The 8,575-nt window shown below is 41.8% G+C and overlaps 1 long non-coding RNA gene across 1 annotated transcript in view; it reads left to right on the top strand.

Moving 5' to 3' along the window:
* Positions 1-8,575, top strand: part of LOC103657409 — a 260,401-nt gene that overhangs the window by 147,363 nt on the left and 104,463 nt on the right. The gene's annotated exons all lie outside the window — the stretch shown is intronic.

The raw sequence follows: 8,575 nt of genomic DNA, 5'->3' as shown, positions 1-8,575 counted from the left end.
TGAATATATATATATATATATATATATGAGAATTTTTCAGGAGTGAAAGTTCTAATGTCAACAGATTGTTTACCTTTTTTTGCCTCTAAAAAGTTAACAAAATTATAGGAAGAAGAGAGGGACTCTGAATGGATTTTGTTTGTATGTTTAGGCTGTAGCTGCCTGCCTCAGGACTGGAAATGAAGAGCAACTCCACTTTCTCAGAGATTCTGGGGGTTATCCATTGTGAGGTTTTCAAAATATTGAGGATTCAAAAAATTATCTAAAACCTTGACATACTAATATAGCATGCATTTTGAAGGAAAGGGGGTCTAAACTGTAAAAGGAAAAAAATTGTCAAAAACCTGTTATGTTTTCACTGTTTGAGGTAAAGAAACTAGCTTTTACAAATACCTTGTTATCACTACTACGTAATTACTCGCTTATACAAATAATTACCTTTGTTTCTATTCATTTTGAAAAATTTTATTTTTTAAATTTAAGCAATCTGAGAGGACAAACTAAGGAACAACTCAAAATAGTGATAAATTTGGGGTTTGCTAAAGTGCACAGAACCTTCAGAGTGTCAGAGAAAGAGTAAGGAAAACAGAAAACAAGAAAGGAGAAAGCAAAGACAAAGGGACAGTGCAGGAGAGAGAAAGAGGGAAGAGGGAGAGGCAGAAAGAGAGAGAGACAGAGGGAAAGATGTTCTCACCAAGAGAAGTATGAGAAGGACTGACGTATTCTTTCTTCTCAGGATTCTGAAGCAGTAGCATCAATAAGAATTTCCTGTGTTTGCATGCAGAGTGTCAGAAGCGAGCTGTCGCTGTCAGATTTTTATGTTTATTGGAGCAGAACAAAGGAATTTAGGGATTGGCCTATTATATTAGAATCTCCAGTTACTCTATTAAGACAAGCGGTAACCTTTAAAGGAAACTTGTGATCATTTAGAAGCTGACATTTGATTTCCCTGTGTCTCCACTATAATTTTCTGCCTCTAAAAAAAGCAGTAAACAGTGTTCAACTTAAGGTTAGGGCACAGAAATATGTCTGCCCCATTAAAATAAAAACTGCAGCTCAAAAGTTGGCAGGCGGTACTGTTAGTTGCAGAGAAATTTACTGGGAAAAGATTGAAACTGCTTTGTGAATAGAAGGTCGAGGAAAGCAATATCAACAGAAATAAAATCTACCGTGGTCATAATGTTCTTAATTGACAAATTAAATCAGGTTAAATCCCTGTGGGACTTTGGTCCAAGTCAGTATGTTGGATAGTCATGTCGAGGACCACCTTCTCCATTGGTATTTTTCTTTAATACTACTTTTCAACTGTCAGTACTTCAGTGTTTGGCCATATTTGAGTGTTCTCGTCAGATATGAATGTTGTTGGCTCCGTTCCTGTTTCCCTCTCTCTCATCTCTCAAGGCCCTCTCTATTTCCACTTAGACACTGATGACCCCTGACTTTGTAACTGAAGCCAATCCCTGACCCGGGCTCTGGATCCCTTCCCGTCCTGCCTCCTTGTTTTAAAAATTTCTTTTTACCCTACTTCTGCCTACTGCTGTATCTGATGTCTTCTTCCTAGCACACTTTCTTTCAACCAGTCGACTATACTATATTTGTACTTCCTACTCCCTCTTCAATGACTACTTTGTATTTTGACAGCTACCAGGCCTGCTGGGTGTGACACCAGAGCAGGTACGATGCTGCCCAGCACTTGGGGTATGATGATCTGTGTTGGCTGAAATTCTTAATACTTTTACCTTTGAATGGGTGCTTTGTAAGTCTGATGAGCTAGTGGATCATGCTTGGGACAATTGATTATCCTTTGGGGGCTTGGAGCTTCACCGCTTGTGTGAGCTTGACTCCCAGTCTTTCTGTCTCCCTGGGAGATATTGTCATCAGCTGGCTCCACCACCCTGCACAGGGACAACTGTCACTCTGCCCCAGGGGGCAATCAGATTGGTTGTGGGGGAGGGGAGGGGCTTCATCTGTTGCCCTCCACCCCTAGTGGTCACTTGGCCATGAGCACAGGGAGGAGTGGGGGTAAGGTGGCAGCTGTTCTCCCCCTGCAGGCAGCACCGCTGATGAGTTGGGGTGAGGATGGGGTGACATGGTAGGGGCATCTAGGTACATAGCTCATCCGTGCATGGAGAATGCATTTCCTTGGGGGTCCCTGGTCCAACATGTGTTGGGGCATGGAAAGGAGATGGACTTCACTGCCCTGGTCTGCTTCCATATTCATTTTGCACTGAGCCCTGCAAATTATGTAGCCAGCCCTGACTGGTAGCTGTTCTCTCTAATGTCACTGCAAAGCTCAGTGGATGCTCACCAGGGCTTATTCTCCCTAACTTCTCTGGTGTTGGCCACCTTGACCAGGATAACTCCTTTCTCTTCAACCCCTCTCTTCTTTCCCCTTCAGTTACCACCACATGTCCTTCGTTTTCCTCTTATCTTTTCTTGTCAATCCGCTTTGCAGGATTCTCTTCCTTAGCTATTGTTCACTGTTAGTGCTTTGGGAGGGAGCGGTTAGGGAGGGGTAGGTTGGAGGTTTCTGCCTTCTCATTCACACATCCCTTGTAGCTTTCATTCCACTGTGTGCTGACTGCCCTGCCTATTCACATCTTCCCCTGAGCTTCAGCCCCGGCTATACCTGTGTCTAGTCACCGAATCTGACTTCCGAGCTTCCACACGTTCTTCTCAGCTAGCTGAAAAGTTCATCTTTGCTAGTAACAGCTGCTTATTTAGCACCTCCTAAAAGTTAGTATTGTTGTTTATAACTTTGTTTCTGGGACTCCCGATTTTGCTTCAAGGTAAGGATTATCATATACATTTTACAGATGTAACAGCAGGCTCAGAGAGCTTTTTTTTTTTTTTTTGAATTTATTATGATATGTTAGTGGCCATAGAGTACATCATTAGTTTTTGATGTAGTGTTCCATGATTCATTGTTCGCATATAACACCCAGTGTTCCATGCTGTATGTGCCCTCCTTAATAGCCATCACCTGGCTAGCCCATCCCCCCACCCACCTCCCCTCTGAAACCCTCAGATTGAGTCTAAGGAACCATCCTGAGGTCACACAACTGTTACATTAGTCAAATTAATGAGCTATTTTGTTACCTCTTCTAGGTAAAAATAATAATAAGCATTGGTTATGTGCCAGACACTGTGTTCTAATGGCTCTATGTATATTAACTCACTTTATCAACAATCATATGGGATAGATACTATTATGTAGAGCTGGTGAAACTGAGGCACAGAAGGGCTTAGTAAGTGAGGTCACCCCGTCAGTAGGCGGAAGAGAGTCAGGATTTCAACCAAACAAGTCAGCCCCCAAACTCTAGTCTGTGGCCATCACACGCGCTGTCATCTGTCACTATCCAACTCTGAGGAGTTTGGAAGGTGGCCTCTCCATATCTCACACATTCTGCATTTTAAACAGTGGTCATAATGTACTCTTAACACTGTCTTCACTGGGAAGACATCTGGGAGAATGCCAAAAGTATGAAATTTCTCTAGATGAAACATACCAGATGATAATCTTAAACATAATTTTAAAACCTTGTTTAGCTTTCTGTAGTTCATTTCTCCTACAGTCTGATCACATAGTCCTAAGTTAATTCTTTTGAAGTTTGAATTAGCCATGGTTATATGGGAATAATAAAATACTTAAAATGCTGAGATAAGTAACTATGGAGGCAACATTTAAAAATGTATAATTAATTCATTTATAAAATATTAACTGAATGTCTGCTATGTACCAGGTATAGTACTAGTCTTTGGGGAGACCATAGTGAACAAGACATACTTTCTATCCATACAGGTTTCAGTCTCACAGGAGAGACAGGAAAACACTGAGGCCCTAACTCCACCGAGCACACGGGGAGCAGGATCTATAGAAATCCTTAGGCAGGAGGAAATCAACCTGTCTGGTGAGGCCAGGAACGTAAACAACCTCAAAGTCTGTCCGCAGTAGACTTGACTTTAAATCCTAGCTGCATACTAACTATTTAACCTCTCGATGCTTCCCTTTCCTCATCTACAAAATGGGTTTTTGCCTCATTGCCCTGTAAAAGGGATTAAATGAGCTGAGCTAAACTATTTAGTGTGTACAGCATAGTAAGCAGTCACTAAACGTTAACCAATATGACTACTATTATAATAGCTGTCATTAGAGCTGAGGCTGAGCTTACGAAAAGGCAAAAGTGTCTCTTATTAAGCAGCACATTATCCTAAACTGCTCCCACCACCCAAAGGCTTCGATCAAGTCAGAACTCACAGCACTCAGGGACAGGCTAAAGGAGCATTGGAGCCTACTGAGTAGCGTTGGGCCTCTGTCGAAGCAGAAGACAGAGGAGTGAGTTTGTTGCTGAGAGAAAATCACTTAATAACTGGAACAGGTCCTTTGCCTGCTTTAGTGATGGTCCCGAGGATGTGCCCAAATCACTCTACAGATACGTGGCTGCTCTTTTGGGGGGCTGGCTGCCTGCATAATTGCTGATCTGAGCACTTTGACTCTTTGGTGTTGAATGTTTTTGGAGGACGACTTTGAAATTAGTCTCCTGGAGATGCTGCGTCTACTTCTCCTGTTCATCACACTCACGTGGGACAGCCACTTCAAACTGCAGATGTGCATTTTATGTGTTTTAGAACGCAGAGTCTTTTCCTTTTAGTGTACCTGACATAATCCCTCAAACTTCTGGTCATCATCTTAGTTTCTCCTCCCTCTGCAATCCGCACGTCGAATCCAATATACATTAATCTCAAATCTGTCTATCACTTGTTAAAAATAAGAAGTTTAATTGCCTTTGTTGAAAATAAGGGAAGAGACTGACCACCTCCCCCCCCCTTAGAGCATTTATTTTAGAAAACTTGTAAATTATTTCTGTCTCTTTGAAACGTATGTACGTCTTTTTAACAGATAGTCTCTTCACAGATTTATGACCCAGGAATGTCTTTCTCAAAGATTTGGGAACCATGTCTTTGAAATGTAAAAATCAAAGGAGCTAGTGCCCCTGTCTCCCAGTGTCTGGGGGAGAGTAGGAGTCTAACTTGGCAGTGCCTCACTGCAAGTTGCAAAGCTCTCTCCTTCCTGACGATATGAGAAGTTTCTTTTTCCTGTGGATAAAGCCAATTAGCAACCATGTATGGCCACCCTGGTTACCAGGTGAATGTAGGATGAACTGTGTGTGACAAATGGTGCTGTTGAGGCTTCTTACTTGAGAACTAGTCACTGCTAATGTTGAGAACACGTATGGAATAGGTTATGTCTGCTCAGCTCCCTAAAAGGGTGAGGTTGCGTTCCATCTGCCCTCTCTTAGCAGGTTGCCTGTGGTGTGCAGCACAGTCTGGCTTAATGCTTATTCAGTAACAGAAGTGTTTTCTTTCTTTCCTGTCTTCATGGAGAGATTTTCCTGGGTTGGGAGAAGATTTCATTTTTAATTACATTTCTCTATTTACCTATCTCTTTCTCTCTGTCTTTCCATTTCTGTCATATCACCTTATTTGTCATATTTATCTGCCTACTGTGTTTCTGTACTTGCTTATATTCTTGATTCCTCCATACGGTCAGCCGTATGGACTTTAAAAAATGGAGCTCAGAAGCGCCTGGGTGGTGCAGTTGGTTGAGTGCTCGACTGTTGGTTTAGGCTCAGGTCCTGATCTCAGGGTGGTGAGATCCAGCACTGAGTTGGGCTCTGCACTGAGCACAGAATCTGATGAGGCTCTCTCCCTCCTCCTCTGCCCCTCCCCTCTGAGTGCACATACACTCTCTATCTAAAATGAATAAATAAATCTTAAAGAAAAATGGAGCTCAGGATATGTCATTCTTCTTGCTAAAATCCTTCAATGGCTCCCATTGTGGCTCAGATGAAATCCAAAGTCCTATAAGCCCTTAGTGATGGCTCTTTTCCAGTTTACCCGCCGCAGCTCCTGTCCCCTCCACAGAGAGGCCATTCTTCACCCAATCTGAGCAGGTTGCTCTTATTACTTATAACATTATTTCCTTTTTATCATCAGAGGACTTATCACGATTCACAACAATGTATTTATTTGCTTGGTGTGTGTTTGTCACACAAAGACAGGGACTATGCATCCCCACCCCCATCATTGTAAACCCAGTGCCACCAAGGCATTTGAAACATGGCATAATCCCACAGCTGTTAAATATGTGGACCGCCACTGAAGTTCACTTCAAAGAGAAGTATCTCTGTATTTTCCCTTTTTCCCGTTTGTGCTTTCTCCCGTCGGAGGGCTGGACTGACACCGAATAGATGGATTTGGAACATTAAACTTGCCAGGGAGTGTAACAGTGTCAGTGCTTAAAAGCCTATGAATCCCAGTTGAGTGCTTTCTGTTTTTTTTTTTTTTTTCTTTTTTACTAGCACTCTGTTAGTTAAATTATAAATCTAAAGGGCGAGGTCTGCAGCACTGCCATACTTGGTGGCATGCTGGGGAGACTAGGAGCTCCATAGGAATGAAAAGAGCTCTCCTCCATCTGTTAGCCCCTCGGGATGCTTTTCTGCTTGCATTAAAAGTCAGTATGGTACTGAACAGAATGAAGGGTTGGAAGGGGTGGCAGGCCTCCCACTTCAGTAAGAAAGATGGTGGTGCTGGGTTTTGCTGTGGGTGTGGTTGAAGAAGGTGCTGAACTACAACAGCTCAATGAGGACAGTGTGGGTCACTGATGCACATTTTACTGCAGAAGTGCAAGAAAGAGTGATTTTAATAAAACAGAGGCCAAGTTTGTAAAGCATGTAACCTTGCAAACAAGATTACTAGTACGTAAGTAGGTTTGCGAGTCTTTGGTAAGTGTTTTCTATTTTGTGTTATTTATTTTTCACTCTAGTGGCTTCAAAAAATCGGTTGCTGGTTTTATTTCTCAAATGCCCTTACCAAACACATTGGTGAGCCCTAATAGTATTATTGATGACAGTGGAGGATCTTGCTGCAGTTTTATTAATGAGGTACAGAATGCCTTAAATAAGACGATTTAAATAGAGACACCCTCTACCTCCTCCCTGTACCCCAAAGACTGAGTAGGGAGGATGCTGGGAGCAAATAAGATTGTCCCCATGCACAGATCACAAGGTTGGTCCCCATTTGTGATTCGATATTTAGTTTTGATTAGTTAGAAGGCCAGAACTTTGGCTCTGACTCTAGGCAGTTTTTGCTTGTTCCAGATCGGCTGCAGAGCCTCAGACCCTCCTTGGACTGCAGTTCAGACCATTGCCATTCTGCTTCTGTGGAGGCTGCCAGGTCTACTGCCCTTTGTTCCGGAGCCCCCAGTCTCCGGGTCAATAATGCAAGGTGAGCCAAGTGTTTCTGGAATTACCTTCTCACTCACCTTTTCCATCTCTGAAAATGCAGTTGCAGCAGTTGTGGTCATTGACCCATGGAGTGAAAAGTATCAAATGCTATCAGTGGCTGCCTGTCTTCCTGCTTAGCTCCTCTCTGCAGACAGAAGAGATTCATGTCAGGTTCACCCATTGTTAAGAACAGAAAAGTCAGTGATTTCCCACGAGTTTCTTCAGAAAACTGAATTTTTTCCGAAGTCTGAATCCTTGGGTTTGAGTCCCTGCCTGCAGATCAAAGGAAGCAAGATTAGGGAACCAAGATTTAAACCACCAAGTCTCCTAATAAACTGTTCCTATCAATCCTTTGTTCGACCTCTGTCTGCCTAAGAATGGAAACATCCCCCCCGGTTGCTTTTATTTGATTATTTTATTTTATTTTATTTCATTTTATTTTTACTTTATTTTTATACCCTGCTGCTTTTAAAACCATTTACACCATTTTTAAATCATAATTGTCAGGATTTCTGAATGTGTGCTGCATTAGAATTGTCTAGGGACTTTCAGGATACTTCCTGGCCTATCCCAGCCTACCGAGTTAGATTCTTGGGACGGAGGCCTAGGCATTTTCATTTCTAATAAGCTCTCACAAATATTCCTATACTCATGAATGAACCTTTGAAACTTCCTGAGGCACATGGCACGTGGTAGATGCCCCTACGGTAGCAACTGTTAAAATCTTAACCCATTGACATGAAAATTCATCAGAAATAGGATTAAAGTGACCATTGCCTTATTCAATGAATCATGCAGAGAATTTTTGCTTATGAGAATGCTCTCTCTAAACAAGATAGCCAACTCACTGTCTTGAAATGAATGATTTGGTAATAAGGGCAAGCAACACGTTCTTGTCACAGCTTTGTTGATTTCTGTAGATACTGAAGATATATATAAGTTCATGGTTAATGTTACCAAACAATGATATGATGTAATGTAGGGGTAGAGATTATTTGGTGGCAGAATTTATTTGTAATATTTTATATAATACTCCGGTCTTCTTTTTACAGAACCATTAAGGATTTAAGTCACTTAAATTGTTCAGTTATAATTTACTCCCTTCAAAGGAAGAAATTATATGTTGTGGAAGCTATTCACACTTGGATTTGGGGATCATAAAATGTGTTGGAGATATTTATCATGGTATGTGTGGGGGCTTTAACAACATCTTAATCACTTCGCATAGGAAGCATCAGCATATTTTAATAAAGTGGAAATAAGACCTGGTTTTTCCTCCTTGATGTGGA

The sequence above is a fragment of the Ursus maritimus genome, unplaced genomic scaffold (assembly GCF_017311325.1).
Source record: "Ursus maritimus isolate PB19 unplaced genomic scaffold, ASM1731132v1 scaffold_29, whole genome shotgun sequence".
Classification (NCBI taxonomy): Eukaryota; Metazoa; Chordata; class Mammalia; order Carnivora; family Ursidae; genus Ursus; species Ursus maritimus.
This window is presented reverse-complemented; position numbering and strand designations above follow the sequence as displayed.